This window comes from Nicotiana tabacum, chromosome 21, assembly GCF_000715075.1.
Source record: "Nicotiana tabacum cultivar K326 chromosome 21, ASM71507v2, whole genome shotgun sequence".
Taxonomy (NCBI): domain Eukaryota; kingdom Viridiplantae; phylum Streptophyta; class Magnoliopsida; order Solanales; family Solanaceae; genus Nicotiana; species Nicotiana tabacum.
Window position 1 is genome coordinate 7,173,506 of NC_134100.1, and position 18,369 is coordinate 7,191,874.

Here is an 18,369-nt window from a genome sequence, read left to right on the forward strand (position 1 = left end):
TTTATCGTAAGCCGCAGAGGAATAGAACTAGATCTATAAAAAGTCAAAGCCATTCAAGAATTGTCACCACCAAAGAACAAGAAAGATGTGATGAGTTTCTTGGGGAGGCTTAACTACATCAGCCGATTCATAGCACAGTCTATAGTTATCTATAAGCCAATCGTTAAGATGTTGAAGTAGTACGCCACTATCAAATGGACCGATGACTACCAAAAGGCCTTCAACAAAATCAAGGAGTACTTGTCAACACCAGCAGTCTTAGTCCCGCCCGAGCCAAGTAGACCCTTACTACTCTACCTTGCAGTGTTAGATGGAGCTTTCAATTGCGTTCTGGGATAGCATGATGAAACGGGGAGAAAGGAACAAGTCATTTATTATCTCAGCAAGAAGTTCACCCCATACGAGGCCTGGTATTCTCTATTGGAACGCACATGTTGTGCTTTGACTTGGGTAGCTCAGAAGCTGAGACATTACTTCTGTGCCCATACTACATATCTCATATCAAGGATGGATCCTTTGAAGTGCATCTTTTAGAATGCCATTCCCACTGGCAAGCTAGCCAAGTAGAAAATCCTGTTGGGTGAGTTTGACATTGTCTACGTAACTCAAAAAATGATCAAGGGACAGGCACTAGCAGACTACCTTGCTGAAAATCCCATGGATGGAGAATATGAACCCTTGGAAACATACTTTCCTGATAAAGATGTATCGTTCATAGGAGAAGACATTGCAAAATCTTATGACGGTTGGAAAATGTTTTTCGATGGAGCGGCAAACTTTAAAGGAGTTGGAATAGGAGCAGTCCTAGTATCAGAAACCGGTTAGGATTATCCGGTGTCTGCCAAACTCAGGTTCCCGTGCACCAACAATATAGTTGAGTATGAAGCCTGCATCTTAGGACTCAAAATAGCCATTAACATGAACGTTCAAGAGCTTCTAGTAATTGGAGATTCAGACTTACTTATACATCAGGTACAAGAAGAATAGGCAACCAAGAACTCTAAGATACTCCCGTATTTGCCACGTACAGGAATTGAAAAAGAGGTTCACGAAGACAGAATTCCAATATGTTCCTAGAATCCAGAATGAGTTCGCTGATGCATTGGCTACCCTATCATCTATGATACAGCATACAGACAAGAACTTTATTGATCCCATTGCAGTGAAAATCCATGATCAGCCAGCTTATTGTGCCCATATTGAAGAGGAAGTAGACAGAAAGCCTTGGTTTCATGATATCAAGGAATATCTGGCAAAAGGAGAGTACCCAGAAGTTGCAAATCCTACTCAGAAACGTACACTTTGGAGATTGTCCAACAACTTCTTTTACAGCGGAGGAATCTTGTATAGGAGGACTCTCGACTTAGGATTATTGAGATGTGTCGATGCAAAGGAAGCATCCAGGCTATTAGAGGAAATTCATGCAGGGACCTACTGTCCATATATGAATGATTTTGTCTTAGCAAAGAAGATACTCCGGGCTGGTTACTTTTGGATGACTATGGAAACAGACTGCATCCAGTATGTCCGAAAATGCTATCGTTGTCAGATACATGCAGACATGATAAAGGTACCTCCAAATGAGCTTAATGCAACAACCTCATCGTGGCCATCTGTCGCCTGGGGAATGGACGTTATTGGACCAATCGAGCCTACCGCTTCCAATGGACATAGGTTTATCCTAGTAGTCATCGACTATTTCAGCAAATGGGTCGAAGCAATATCTTACAAAGCAATGACTAAGAAAGTCATGGCAGACTTTGTCCGCGACCGTATTATTTGTCGATTCAGGATTCCAGAGTCAATCATTACTGATAATTGATCCAACCTCAACATCAACTTGATGAAAGCTATGTGTGAAATTTTCAAGATCAGACACAAGAATTCCACAGCCTACAGGCCTCAAATGAATGGAGTTGTAGAAGCTGCCAACAAGAATATCAAGAAGATATTAAGGAAAATGATAGAAAAGCATAAACAGTGGCACAAGAAGTTATCATTTGCTCTATTAGGGTATCGTACCATAGTCCGCACATCAACCGTGGCAACCCTCTATATGTTGGTTTATGGTACAGAGACTGTCATTCCTGGTGAGGTAGAAATTTCCCTAAGGATCATACAAGAAGCTGAACTCGACGACACAAAGTGGGTAAAAGGTTGTTATAAGCAATTAGCCTTTATAGATGGAAAGAGAATGAATGTAGTCTGCCATGGTCAACTCTATCAGAACAGAATGTCCAAAGCCTTCAACAAAAGAGTAAAGCCGAGACAATTCACACCGGGGCAGCTGGTGTTAAAGAAAATTTTCCCGCAACATGATGAAGCCAAAGGGAAATTCTCTCCCAACTAGCAGGGTCCATACATGGTTCACCGGGTTCTAACAGGAGGAGCCCTCATCCTTGCAGAAATGGACAGAGAAGTCTAGCCGAAGTCGATCAATTCAGATGCAGTCAAGTGTTACTACGTATAATCTTTATGCTTTCCTTATATGATGTAAATTAAACTACGCCAGACCTAATTCTTGTTTAAGAGGGGATACGTAGGCAGCCCTACGGGTTTGGTCACAATTCAACAAAAATTTCATTTCACCCCGCAAATTGAAAATTGGGTCAGAATTTTAAGGAGGACCCTCAAATTTCCGAAGTAATTTCAGCCAATCATCGCATAACCAATAGCCAAAAATGTCAACCCATTAAACTAGGGCAGAATTTTGAGGAGGACCCTCAAAATTCTGTAGCAAGAGAGGATGCAATGTCCCGAGCCACGTCACATTCGTCGGTTCATCTAAAAGCTATTTTTAATGATACACTTATGTCATATCTTTACAAAATCATGCATGTTTATTATAGAAACTGCTTTGTTTAGCAACGCTACCCCAATGATATATATAGTAACACCAGATCAAAGCCAAGCAGGTCAAGCAAAGCCAGCAGGGATACGATCTAACATTCCCCCTTTACAAAACTCGTGACTTTTTCTTTGGATGCAGGCACTAGATTTGTGAAGTCCTTAAACATATTGTACGCCCATGGAACAAACCACTACAACGAAAAGGGGCATTAGTGGCAATAGATCAATTGCCGCTAATTTATTCGCAGAAGGCAAATATTAGCGGCCAATGAATATTAATCGGTAAATATTATAGTTTTAGTGGCGATAAGAATATAGACGGTAAAGTTTTATTTTTTACTTTTTGTATTCCCTCCATATTCTAATTTTTTCTCTAAATTCTCTCCCGCAAAAATGTTATACCCTCTCGTACTCTCTCATACCTAGAAATTAGATTAAAGAAAACAATTCATACGGCCACCATCACTTTGCTCTCTAAATTAAATTTCCGGCCAGCATCACTTTGCTCTCTAAATCACCATCGGCAACCAAATTTCTGGCCACCATCAAAATTCTTGGTAAGTATTTCTACTTATCTTTAGGTTTTTAATTGGGTAGGTCTATGAGTTGATGAAAATTTCTAATTTCTGGGTATGAGAGATTTAATTCTTGAATGAGAATTTTCTTAGTATCTTTTCTAATTTGGTATTGGTGGTTTGTATAATTTTCTAGATTCAAGAATCTAATTACTCCTTCGTGCTTGAGTTTTGACTGTATCAAAACTGCCCAAAACGTGATTTTCCGAACTCTTGATATTCCTTGTAGTTGGAGGACCATCTAAACTAGAGCGTTGTGCTTCTGTAATTTCTAAAACTGATTGTTAGGTAGTTCTCTCCTAATATCTGCATAGTGCATCTGTTGGCTCCAAAAGCTTTGAGTCGCGTTTATGAAATAATATCTTACACAAACATTAAGATTAATTAATTATGAGATTTCACGTAAAGAACCTATATTTTGGGATGATGAACTCAGGGCTCATGCCGATAGTTCTATTATGATCACATTGATCGGTAAAAAAGCCGATCTAGTCGACTTGAGGGCAGTTTCAACTGAAGATGCAGTCGAATTTGCAGAGAGGCAAGGGTTGTTTTTTCTGAGACATCAGCTCTTAGCGGCCACAATATAGAGTCAACATTCTTGAAACTATTGGAAGAAATATATAAAGTGGTGTCAAGGAAGACTTTGGTGTTAGGTTCTAGTGCTCATGGAAATCACATCAAAGAAACCAATAATGGGTTGCTTAAAGGATTGAAAATTGATGTTATTTCTGGTTATGATTTTGAGGTCAGTGAGATGAAGAAATTATTTTCTTGCTCTTGCTAATATTACTAGCTTTTGGGATGCTAAAATATATATTTGAACGAAAAGAAACTATGAAATAGATAAATATGACAAGTGTGTCAAAAATGTGCTTGTAGATGGGAAGCTTGTCAAGAATTTTGCTTTATCTTAGATTATTTTGGGATGTGGAACGGTTTGCGATCAATAAGTAATATTTTACTACCTATATTAAGCACAAATCTGACAAAAATGGCCAATAACTAAAAACTTTATTAAATAAAAAGAAGTGTGGGTTTAATGGGATATGAAAGAGGGACAGGGCCAAAAAGAACTAACTGGCCTTATCCAAGAGGATAGGATTTGAAATACCATCCTCTCCGGTGCAAATGGATAAGTAAAAATTAATATTAATTCCACAGTGGTGGTAAAAAAAGAAGAAGATGATTTTCATGGATGCTAATTCTGTCCACATGTCGTATCGATCCATTAGAGAAACGTCAAGTTTCTGAAACTTTGATGTGAACTGTCTTTTCCAAGACATTCAAATGGATTATAAAAAAATAAAAACTTCCCATAGTGCTTCTGTAATTTCTAAAACTGAATGTTTGGCAGTTCTCTGCTAATATCTGCATAGTGCATCTGTTCGTTCCAATAGCTATTTCTAATCAGTCAGATGTCTAATTTTTTTTACTATTTCTTTAAAGGTTATTGAGACATCATTGTTGTTTAACTCTCAATCTTTTCTTTTTATGTAGGTTTCGAGATTGTTGCAGAAATTGTTCTTATCGTTCACTTTTTTATCTTCATCATCAAAGTATTCTGCCTACCAGGTACCCAAACTCTTGAGCCTAAGACGATGTGTGACGTCTAACTATGGCAGTTTGTGTGATAATTGTTTTGCCAACTATGTTGTGATTTGTGATTGGATGTTGTTAAATTGGAGTGCAACTGATTGAATTGAATCCTTTGTTTTTCCTAATGTTATATATTTACTTTCGATTGTTAAAAGTTATTTATAGCAGACTATACTTAAAGATAATCCTATTAATTTAAGCATAAAGTAATTTTATTTGAATCGTGGATTTAAATGGATATGAACTATTGGGTTTGTAAGCTTTCAATATCTCTTCGTGTTAATACTCTATTGATTTGACTATGTTAATTTTATTCAGATATATTTGTGATTTGGATTATGTTATAAAAATATTGTTAGTTCTAGTTGCTTTTGTACTTTAAATCACGAAAGTATTACTCAATGATTGCTATGCTAGGTGAATGTCTTTTAAGATTGCTACATGTTAAGAAAATAAATGATCAATTTTAAATCTACTAGTTTAAATATTAAACATTCCAGCTGGAATGATAAGTTAGTTTCTGTTCACTCACCTACCGTAAGTTAGTAATGCAAATGTTAATTTAATATGTGTTTTTAATGTCTCACGTATCTTGTTCATAGGTTCAGTCGTTGTTTTTGAATTAAAACTAGAGTTATATTGCATGTCCAAACTACCGAATCTAAGTTAGCAGTTTGAAGTGTCTCACTTTATAAAATAGAAGTGATACTTTTGAGGAAAACTCTTATTTAACTGAATTACATGTGTAGCAAGAGAATATAAGTTTTATTTTTATAAATCCTTCTAATGCAAAGACATTATAGTTATTTAGCTGAATTATAGTTTTTATAAATCCTTCTATTACAAAATCAGCCCTTCCATTTTCCTTATTCTCGCTCATTGTATTATTTGTCTCAGCTGCAATTGTTATAGGTTGTCTCTGATTTTCAGGAAATTGTTCTGTTCTAGCTAGTAACTCATCTCCTATGTTCATCACCTAGAGATTCTTTTCCTTCACAACTTCTGTTAAAGTATTAGTTCCTCTGTTATCCTTGTTCTCCCCCACATTGTTAGTTGTCTCAGTTGTTCTTGTAGTAGGTTGTCTCTGTGGTTCAGGAACTTGATTGATTGGTATATAGATTTGTTTGGTCACTTTTCTTTCGTTTTGTGCTTTGGCATTGATTTGCATATGAGCTATTGTTGTACTACTTTCTCCTTGGGCAATTTCTTTCCCCTTGGTAGTAATCTTCTTTGGTTGTTGTTGGTTCACCATTATGTTAGGTGAGGTAGTTGGCTACTCTAACAGTGATGGAATGATCAAGATATTGTTTCACATTATACTTTATCTTTTGACACAATTATTTAATTTCAGGTCATACTGTCTGATGTTGGATAATTTAGCGAGTGAAAGATTTCAAAATCATAAAAACTATCATTCGTCTGGATTAGTTATATAATGACATTGGCTATTTGGTCTAAACAATATATTTTTATGTTTTAAATTACTGTGATACTAATGTTTTTGATTAGTACTTTCTTTTGTTTGTTAAGATTAATGAGATACATTATGTTTTTTTTTTGAATTAATATTAATATATTTTATTATTTGAGTCTTATTTTGTACGAATGTAGTAACTATTATTAATTGTGGCTAAATTATTTATAATTCATGTAAAAAATTATCGTTAAAGATATTGACATTTAGCGGCAATTTAGTTAAACATATTAGCCATTAGAATAGAATATAAAAGGGCAAACTAAGATGTTTTCAGAAGGAATATTGTGGTCATTTTAATTGCCACAAAATAATTGCCATTAAAGATGCGAATTTTTAGTGGCAATTATTTTTAATTTAGCAGCTATAAAAAATAGATGCTAAAGAAGTATAATTAGCGGTTTAGATTGGAATTAGTAGCCATTATAATTGCCACAAATAATTGCCCTTCAAGATGCGATTTTTAGCGGCAATTATTTTGAATGTAGCGGCTATAATAATGGACGCTAAAGAAGTATAATTAGTCATTTTGGATTGGATTTAGTAGTCATTATAATTGTTGCAAATAATTGCCGTTAAAGATATAACTTATAGCGGCAATAAAAATACCGTTTACCATCTTTTGCGAGAATAGCCGCTAAAGGCTTTGCCGACCGCAGTTTCAGCGGCAAAAGACCAATGGCCGGTAAAAGATATAGCGGCTATTATTGTTGCTGCTAAAGCCATTTTGTATTGCCGCTAAAGGCCTTATTTGTAGTATTGATTGTTCAAGAATACGACCCTCTGAATCGTTGCACTTGCCAACATTTGCTATCAGCATGCACAAGTAATGCTCCCAGTAATCATAATGTCGCAATCTGCTATCAGCTAAGAAAACTCTACTATCATTTGCTATCTTATTTATTGCATAAGGCTACTATTCTGTTTTCCAAGATTAAACGATGTCTCCATCTGCATCTATATTGCATAAGGCTACTATTATTCCTTCCTATTTGCATAAGGCTACTATTCTGCCTTCTGATACTAAACGTTGTCTCCATCTGCATCTGCATTACATAAGGCAACTATTCTGCCTTCCAATTTGCATAAGGCTACTATTCTGCTCCCAATTTGCATAAGGCTATTATTCTTCCTTCTGAGACTAAACGCTGTCTCCATCTGCATTTGCATTACATAAGGCTACTATTCTGCCTTCCGATACTAAACGATGTCTCCATTTGCATTTACATTGCATAAGGCTACTATTCTGCCTTCCAATCTGAATAAGGCTACCATTCTGCTTTCCGAGGTTAAGCTCTACCTCCAACTGCATTCGTACATGTGCATAAGGCTATCATTCTGCCTTCTGAGGCTAAGCTCTGCCTCCTATTTTCTTCAAAACTAAGCACTATCTCAAGCACTGTTTATTTCATTTTTATTACGGGCCAAGCTCTACCCTTCAATTCGCAATACTAAGCTCTATCTTGTCCACATCATACTACTGCATCCTTCATGGGTTGAAATATTGCCAACTCATCCAAAGAAATCATCATTCGGAGGCACCATCTTCATAGCCCGAGAACACCATGTCATGGCCTGAGGATCTCTTTCAATTTTGCATATCATTATTCAAAGGCGTCATGGTTTGGAGGCACCATCCTCATAGCACGAGAACATCATTTCATGGCCTGCAAATCCTTTATCATATGCTTCATGGCCCAGGACATCATGGTCTGAGGACGCCATTCCTAACCGTCCAAAGACAACATTTATGGTCCGACGGGAATTTGCATCATGTTTAAATTTATGCACAATATACGCATGTATTGCTTCTATTTGCAGGTAATACGGCGAGCAACGGCCATACCAATAGGTGCGATCCCGCTCTAGTTCCCACAGCCATATCAAACCTAACCATTCCCATAATTCGTCCACTCACCCGGCCCTAGATATTGCGTCCGTTTTTGAAATGCCTTCATCGGTATACTCCGCCGACGGATCCCGAACTACATACAGTTTGATTCCTGTAGAACCAAGGATATGTAGGCAACTAGAAGCTATGGTGCGGCCTAAACCTCTTCAAACCGTTTCGCTCGGTCAAAATTGGCCACCATATCTTTACCCGACAACTCTTTCATCCTTCCCGTGTAAAGAGGGGCAGTTGTTGATACCCAATTTTTCCCTATATATTTTTAATATGCAAAATAACTTTGAAATAGCATATATATGCATATGTAGGCATGTCCAAATATTTTATTATTTTTCCATAATTTTTAAAGGTATAAATTGATTTATTTTTTCCCTTTTTATTCATAAAATCTCAATAATTATTTCCAAATTTATTATTTTGATAATTCATCTATTGGATTTCTATATTTATGCCAAAATATGGCAAATGAATCTTTTACATATTTTTATAATTTATTTAGTATTTTTAAAGCTAAATTGCACACAATTGCATTATTAGCCATTTTAAGGTTTAATGGTGTCTTATATTCGTAAAATTGAGTCTTGTATTTTAAATTGTTATTTAGGTGTCATAAATCAATTAAGTATTTTCAATTTATTTTCAGAAGCTATTTACCATTTTTTATAAATTAAAAAGGGAAAAATCGCTATTTAAATTACAGCCCATTTGTGTTTCAATTATAGCCTAAATCCGACCCCAAATTTCCCAACCCAATTGTAATTTAAACCTGACCCTTACTCAATTAAATCCTACCCAAACCCAGATCCCCACCTACCCCTTTTAATCTAGGCCGTTGATCATTCAGATTAATGGCCACCATTTCAGCTACCATTTTTAAACCCAAACGACCCCCTAACCTAAATCATTTCTCACCAGTCCGCCGCCCTTGAATCCCTCTCCTCTCAAATTCTCTCTGAAACCTAAGGATAACCCTAGCCACTGCCACCCAAATCCACCCTAATCCCTTTCAATCCCTACCTAATCCATGGATGTTTCGAGTAGATTTCTTTTACTACTGGATCCTAGCTTACTCCTGCTACTACTATATGTTTGTGTTGCTTCTTTTGGAAATATGATTGGCCTTGCATGTCTGACACTCTCGTTCATCCTTCTCTATTTATATGGCAAAGTGCAAAATCATGTTTCCTTCTTGATTAATCTTGATTTCCTTAAGTGACGGTTTAATTGCAAGGTTTTCTTATTAACCCTAATTTTACTCGCTTGTTTAAGTGATTGATTCCTTTCTTTATTTGCTATGATATTTTACCCTGCTGAATCCCTTTCCCAAAATTAAGTATATTTTGTACTTAGACTCAATTATTTACTCTATACTTTTAATATCCTCTATATGGTCAGAAATCAATCTTTCTCAAATTGGTTTTCTTTCCTTAATTATTCATGTCATTATCCATTTGAACAGTAATTCCCTTATTAAAGGAAAGTACTTGTGTTAATTGATTCTGATTGTGATTATTTCCATGTTTGTGTTAAAACTTTACTTGTTACTTTATTCTCTACTCGTTTTCAAAACTATAAATACCCCCACCCTAACTTCTTTAAACACACGAACAACTGAGTTCAAAAACACACTCGTACAAAACTTAAAACACTCTCTCTCTCTACTACTACTTGTGCTACTACTTTGTCTAGTCGGCTGAAAGCCAAGGCTAGACTGTGGAATCCTGTTTACTTTTCTTTTCTACACTTTGCTTCTTTGACTGGTACGTCCTAGTTTAATTTTTAAGCTCCAACAACAACATGCTTCCTTAGTTGTTTCAGTTTCTCTCATTCTTGTCTACTTCTGCTTGTGGTTCTGTTAAGATGCATTACCAGCATGCCATAATACTCCCCCTTCCCCTCTAGATTAATGCATTCCTCTATGTGTGTTAAAAGGCATACCCTGTCAGTCACTTATTGTGTACTTGCCATCCCAAGTCCCTATCCCCTTCAATGTGCTTATGTTTTTCTGACTAGCCTATGATCATGCCAGTATCAGCTATTGTTGTGCATGTCCTAGCCCGAGATCCCTTGAGGTCCTTAGGGAACTCTGACACACCCAGATATGAGAAAGGCTTTGGAATTATATTGGCATTGAAGTGGTTCATTACATAACTCAGAGAGGATGTCAAGATCAGGCTTCCAATGGTTGTAACTTCTTATTTTTGCACTTTTTCTTGCAATTCAATCATTTAGTCGGTAATAACTTGTAAACAATTATGGGGCTGGCTAGTGGAAAAGAGAAGGGGTGAATATGCATGTTTTAGCTATCAAAAGGGTAGAAAGCATGCTACTAGGTTTACATTCCTACTTGCATAATAGAATCCATGCTTAGGACTAATTTCATGCATTAGAAATCATGCTCCTTAGGATTCACACTTACTGTTTTTAGCATGTCCATTTCACTATCATATTACTTAGAAATTCCTGCGCTAAATGTGTTAATAACTAGTGTTTCTGCAATCATGTTCCTACTGCCATGCACACTTAGAGATCCTGTTTTAGGCTAAAGAACACTAATAAGCATACCATCTTTGCATATTCTGGGAATCATGTTTAAATATTGGTGCATATAGAAATCTTGCTTAGGATTCTACATATTTGTCATTCTGCATCCCCGTGCATTAGATACCATGTCTATAGGATTTCTCTCATATTCGCTTAGGCTAACTAGGAATGCATAAAAAGGGAATAAGCAATTTCACTCAGTTCTTTTACAACTAACTGGCAATAATTCTAGGTGCTGAACACCTAGAACAACATGTTTAGGTAATGATAATAATCTCTAAATGGCTTAATGATTTTGAATAACTACTGAATATTGCATTATTCTACGCCTAGGCAAGCCTTAGGTAATAACTTGAATAAAAACTGGAATTGCCTTTGTTAATTATCAATTGCTACAACCAGCAGGCATGCATGATTCAGACTTCTTTTCTGAGTTAATAATGAATCTGGTTCTGACTCAAACACCCTACTTTAGGATTTTTTAAATTCAGACCTTAACTGTGTTTAAGTCGTGCTATTGATATGCATTATTTGCGGAGGTATACATGAGCCTTCTAATTGCTTACATGTTTCCCCTTTAAATGCAGTCCTTCGTATTTTGTATGTTGCCTTAGCCTTTTACCTTTTTAACCTAAGAGTCAGCCTAAACCTCCCTCTTATAGGAATAGTAGTCCTAAATTCTTCTGGGACAGATTGGAATGGGACGGGTAAAGGCATGCAATAGAGGTCAAGACCAATCCTCGCTTTAATACCTTCACGGGGTGGGAAAGGGTAGATATGGATATGATGACTGGTGCGCTAATACCACGTGTATACCCTCTTCTGAGGAGTATCATACCGGGTATTTCATTGATGTGATCCATATTGTAAATAAACCTAGGACCCCTTTACATTCATAAGCATGTTTAATTATAACGCTTTTCAAAAACCTTGCTTTTATTAACCGCTTTTCCAAAAGTTTGTGTATTCAAACTTAAATCCCCTTTTATTAGAGCCCTACTTGTCTACTTGCTACTTGCACAAATTCACAAATACTATCTGGCCGGGAACCCCACTAGTGGATACTGAGGGGAGCCTAACACTTTCCCCCTAGGATAATTTCAAGCCCTTACCCTATCTCTGGTTATCAAACACAGTTGTACCTTATAGGTGCCTAACGCACATTAAAATTGTTAGGTGGCGACTCTTCAAATAACCAATTTCCAAAAGGAAATGAGTCATTACACCCCATGAATGTCGAAACCCGGAACTCCTCTCCACGGAGGGATAAGAAAGGGGGCGCGGCAGATAGCCCACCTGCTTCGCCTCAACTAACTTCTCTTTATACCCTTCCACCGTCATAGGCATTACGAAATCACTTGAGCTTCCTGAGTCTGAACTTATAACACAACGTTAAATCCACTTCACTCCCCCAACAAGAAAACATGAAAAGATTCTTCACACACCCATTACTCGGGGCTATACCTCAAATTAAGATGAAAATCAAGCACCTAATAGTTTGTCTATCCTTCATCAGACCCTTCTCGTCGCTTCCAAATCATATGAATACACCTCGCAGTCATAACATACTCATCACGTAGCTACCCAGTCATCACTCTCACTAATAGGGACACTATCGGACATATAAATCTAGAAGCACATGCTCACACAATCAGCGCCTCAATGCTCAAGCTGTAGGCAAAAACCCAGCCTCAAGTCCTCTAGACTGGACCAACATCAACACACAGAGATCACGTCTCACCCCTCGATCAGGGAATCACAAGCCATCGATGCATATCTGATACGGAGCTCTCATGTGTGCATACGAACGCATGGAAGGAATTGAAAGAGTCACCTTTCAAGCTGAATCAAGGACGCACGACAAGCATTCAAAAATGTGAAGTTTTTTTCCTAAAGGTTCTGCAGCTTCCCGAGGTTAAGTATATATGTCTCTGTACCGATCCGCAAGACTCTACTAAACCTGCTCATGACTCGTGAGACCTATGTAACCTAGGCTCTAATTAAAACTTCTCACGACCCCAAACCGGACCCGATCGTGATGGGGCCTCTCGTGAAGACAACGCCAGCCGACACAATTACCAAATTCATTTTTAACAATTTAATAAGTCAATTTATGTCATTTATAAGAATAAATCCCCAACAAGTATAAATGTAGCGAAATAGAACAAGGGCAGAAATAGATATAGCTGTTGATACCCAATATTTCCCTACATTTTTTATATGCATAAATACCTTCAAAATAGCATATATATATATATATATATATATATGCATACATAATCATGAACAAAGTTTTTTATAATTTTTTTCATAATTTTAAGGATTTAAATTGATTTATTTCCTTCCCTTTTATTCATAAAATCCCAAATAATTATCCCCCAAATTATTGTTGTGATAATTTAGTCATTTAATTTCTATATTTATACTAAAACATGGTTTAAAAATTTTTTTGTGCATTTTTATAATTGCATTTGGTATTTGTTTTAAAGCTAAATTGCATATAATTGCAATATTAGCCCATTCAATGTATAATTATATTTTATATGCGTAAAATTGGTCCCAATATTTTTAAAATGATAAACATATATTATAAATAATTTTGGTACATAAATTTATTTTCCAGAAACTATCTATTATTTATTATAAATTAAATAGGGGAAAGTGGCTATTTAAAATATAGCCGGATTTGCTTTCAATTGTAGCTCAATTTGGACCCAACCCCAACCCACTTTCAAATTAAAAACACCCGACCCAAACCCTAAATCTGCCTACCCGACCTTGACCTGTTAAATTCTGGCTGTTGATCTAAAAGATCAACGGCCCTCAAGATTCCTTTCCTTTTTAATTCCAACAGCCCCTAACCCTAACTTCATTTCCAAACTCCACCGCATCTGTATTCTCTCATCTCTCAACCACTCAGCTTAACCCTATCTCCTCTCACTCGCCGACCTTATTCTCCAGTCTTCTCCGGTGACCACCCTCCAACCCCTAAGCCTCCAATGGCTCCTCTATTGCCATGCTCACCTCCTCGGAGGTCTTCAAGGGACCTGGGCCACGCCACTTGTATCTAGGGTTTGCTATTTGGCTGTTCTTGGCTACTCTGGTGTGATTTCAAGCAAAATCACACTATATTTGTTACGATCTTTGGGTTTCCAAACAAGTTCTTTCATCTTTACTTGGGTTTCTTTTGAAACCCTAATTTTTGCTTACATCTCCTAGATCTGTACGATTTTTAAATGATTTAAGTCTGTTCCTTTGATGTTTTACACTGTTCTTGAATCTCTTTTACAAGAATCGTCGATTTTAAGTTGTTTTCATCTTCTTCTCAAACTAGGGTTTACAGAACTTCTTCTAAAATGTTGTTTAAACTGATTCTCTATGTTTAAACTTCTATCTCTTGCATATTTCGATTGATTCTATGATTTTACTGCTTTTTCAACTCGCCTATGTTAAAAGCCCTAATTTTTCCAGATTTTCTTTATTTGATTCTGTGTGTTAGCATGGCTACTCGATTCTTGTTTAACTTTCTGTGGTTACCTTGCCTTGAATATGTTCTTACTAAGTTCTTAGCATAACTTATACCACTTCTATGAGATTATGTTCATCTTGATTGTTCAAGACTTTCCTCTTTCTACGATACTATTTAACCTGCATGTTTGGTTACTCTTACTCTATTTATATGCTGAGTACTGAATCATGACTTCCTCTTGATTGATTCTGGATTCCTTATTTTATGGTTTGATTGAAAGATTTTCCTTTAAACCCTAAATTTCTACATCGTCTGTTCAAATCTACTGATTCACCTACCTTGTTTGTTGTGGTACTTTATTCTTACTAAACTATTTCCGTAATGGGAGTTTTCTGAACTTAGCCCTAATTGTCTACCCTATACTTACTGAATTTGAATCTTTCTTTATGAGTCATATATTGATTTCTTTCCTTATATATCACTTGTTCTTACCATTTGAGTTAATTCCCTCAATTAAAGGGAGTACTTACCTTGATTTCATGACTGATTGATTTTGAGTTCCACAATTACTGATGAACTTTGATTTCTTCCTTATTTTCTACCTGCTTTCAAACTATATATACTCACTCTCTTTCATTAACACAACACGAACGCTCTTGGTTCAAAAACTCTCTCTCTCACTTAAAGCTTTCTGGTCTCTTTTGTGCTACTTGCTACTATTCTAAGTTAGTCGACTGCAAGCCAAGGTTAACCATTGTGTTCTCCTGCTCTTTCACTTTGCTTATTGTCTTCTTTACTGGTATGTTCTAGTTCAATTCAAGTTCCAACAACAATATGGTTCTGTTATTATTTCAGTTCATCTTGTTTCTAGTTTTCTTCTATTTATGGTTTTGTTGTGAAACTTGCAGTTAGTATACTTACATAATTAGCATATTATGAACCCCCTCCTTAGGATCAGTATGAGCATGTTCCACCTTTTATGTAGTCTGTTTTGCAATATCTGGTTTTTGGTATGAATCCCCTCTATGTAGTATGCCCTCCTAACTTGTATGAATCCAGGATTAATTCTTAAATCATGTTGTCTATACTGAACCCCCTTAAGGATTGCTGGTTCTGTGACCATGTCTGATCAATTGTTTCTGAGTATGTCTGTACCAATTACCTCTGCTTGTTGTGTGTTTATGTATCCCCAAATCCCTTGACACTTGTGTGTGACTACTAAACTTGCTTGGCGTGTGGCTCCTGGCTGTGTGTGAACCTGTCTTAAAGGTGTTGTGTTTGGACTGTTGCTCACTACTCCAATTTCTTTTCAAATTATCCCTATTGGTTCTACTAAGATATTTTCAAATAAACCTCCTTTTAATACAGTTTTTTCCATTAAACCTTTCAACTTGTGTCAAGCACTTTCACTCTACTCCTATGTCAATAAGTTTTGCCCCCTCCAATATGTGTACTACCTTGGGATCCTCTTGAGAACCCTCTGAACTCTGGCATACTGAGGTTGGCCTTTCCACTTTGCACTTATTCAATTTTTGTTACCAAGTCTATGTGTAAGCACTGCCCGGGATCCTTGAGATCTTTAGGGAACTTTGATGCACCAAGACTATGATTTTGTCTATGGAATTGAGGCTATTGGAGGCTTTGGAAACCTAGGCTTAATTGAAGGCTCCCTATAGAATAACTTCTTCTTTTTTTTATTTACTTATGTAATTCATTCATATGGTCTCTAATAACTTGTAAACGAATATTGGAGGTAATTAGTGAAAGGGATGGGTAGCTACATGTTTATGGAGTAATACAGGTAGAAATCATTCTTACAGGACTCTACATTTTAATATGATTGCCTTGTCCAGTAGAAATCATGCTTATAGGACTTTGCATCTTGTCATGTTTATCTCACCATGTTAGAAAGCATGCCTATAGGTTTCAAATAATTCCGTAATAAAAATCATATCTGCCAGGCTTAAAATCAACTTCACAAATAGATGTCATGCCTATAGGATTTAATCCAAATTCTATTATAACAAGTGTTTATGTATGTTTCTATGCCTGCAAGTCTTTTAAAATCAGTATTAAATTTAGATATCATGCCTATGGATCTCGCCTAAGTTTAGTTTAAATAACTCAATTCGGCTGACGTTTAGTTCACTTCTGAATTGGTTTAATTAAGTGTTATATTTCTTGAAATGAGTTCTTTCAAAACTGCCTCATTTTATTAGTAGACAGCATGCCCATGGGGATTTAAAGTCCGTTTTAAAATCTGCCTTGTTTTACTATAAAATGTAGTCATCAGTATTCCGCATATAGGCAAGCCTGTAAGGCGTTTTAAAAAACTTGCAATTCTAAAACTGTTTCTGTGAATTAATGGCTTTCTGATCTTAACATGCTTTAAAAGAACTAATAGGCAACTGTTAAGGTCCTTACTTCTGAGTCTAAAATAAATTACTTGTTTTCTGCATATTCACCTAGATATCCTGCCTTAGGATACTGTTTAATAAAAGGCCCTTAATTGTGCTTGAGTCGTGTTGTTTATGTGCCTTGTTTGAGGAGGAAACTTTGAGCCTCTATTTGCTCCCCTCTATCTTATGTGCCAAAAGTCCTAATTGTTTTGCCTGCCGCCTTAAAATTTTACCTTTAAAACCTTAGGGGTCTGTCTAGAACCACCTATAGGTAGAGGTCCTAAATCCCTCTAGGACCATTAAGAAGGAATTGGTAACAGTACGCTATAGAGGTCGCTGACCAAACACTCACTTTGCATGATCACTAAGGGGATGGGAAGGGTAGATATGGGATATGATGACTACGCACTAATGTCACCCTCACCGAGGAGTGTTTACCAGAGATTGTGTGGGGTGATCCTATAGGCTAACCGACCTAGGACTCCTCCTTTACCAAATTCCTTTTTCTATTTAAAACCTTTGTTTTACACAACTTGTTCAAAAATCTTTTTCTTATTATTTGAGTTATACAAACACGCCTTATTTGTAATTATTTGTTGCATGTATTTATATGGACTTATTTGTAAATATAAGTTCAGCTGGGACCCACAGTTGTGGACCAAGAGGGGTGCCTAATACCTTTGCCTCGAGGTTATTTCGAGCCCTTACCCTAAATCTCTGGTAATGCAAACTAATCCAGGAGTTAATTACTCCAGGTGCCCTAACGCACCATAACTCATTAGGTGGCGACTCTTCAAATACTCAATTCCCAAAATAAAATGAGTTATCACACCGCATGAAATGTCGAAATCCGAACCTCTCTCCGCGAGGAGGGAGAAAAAGGGGGGCGACTCTGCTGGGGATACCTTTAGGCTCTTACCATAATGAACTTATCTTTTTACAAATTAGTCCAAGCATGCTTTATCCCGTACCCCTTCTCCCTTAGTTGAATTTAATTATCCGTTTTAAGTATTTATGGTTCTTTATCCCCGAAACTGACTTGTCTCTTTGTTTTCTTTTTCTTGTAACTGTATTTCAATTATTTAAATGTTGTATTTATTTTTCCTACATGCAAATACTTGACTACATGTTGTTAATTGCGTCATAAATCACGTTTCGCATCATATTCCACTAGTGCGTCTCAAATCCTATAGCAACGCTTTACTGAGTGGTTGTGCTCTTCCTATTTACTACCTTTAAATTCAAAAAGGCTTATTTGTGGTAAAACCAGCCAATTAGCAGTGTAGTCAACGGTTTCGTGCCTTCCCTCTCGAGTTGTCCGCTTGAGGGTACCAGTCTAAAACCCCATAGAAACCTTACTCTGGTTACAATTGTGCATGCATCATGGTCAAATCTAGTCGGGTCAGTTATGTTGTCCACATAATGATCCTTTAAGATAAGTCTTATCCAAAGTCCATCGGGTTTTCCATAATCCCAACGAACGCAACCATGTTCTGTGCATTAATTTGGAGAACTAAATGCTAATATGTTGATCATAAATGTATAAATAG

General features: G+C 36.6%; 1 long non-coding RNA gene across 2 annotated transcripts; it reads left to right on the forward strand.

Moving 5' to 3' along the window:
* Nucleotides 1-3,197: 3,197 nt before the first annotated feature.
* On the forward strand, nucleotides 3,198-13,137 carry LOC107759277 (uncharacterized). Of its 2 annotated transcripts, none has more exons than XR_012704637.1 (3): nucleotides 3,198-3,407; nucleotides 4,926-5,000; nucleotides 10,437-13,137. It is a non-coding gene; the product is annotated as an uncharacterized LOC107759277 (long non-coding RNA). The 2 variants fall into 2 exon arrangements; XR_001642152.2 differs by lacking the exon at nucleotides 10,437-13,137 and adding an exon at nucleotides 6,376-6,608 and having other exon boundaries at nucleotides 3,201-3,407.
* Nucleotides 13,138-18,369: the final 5,232 nt, after the last annotated feature.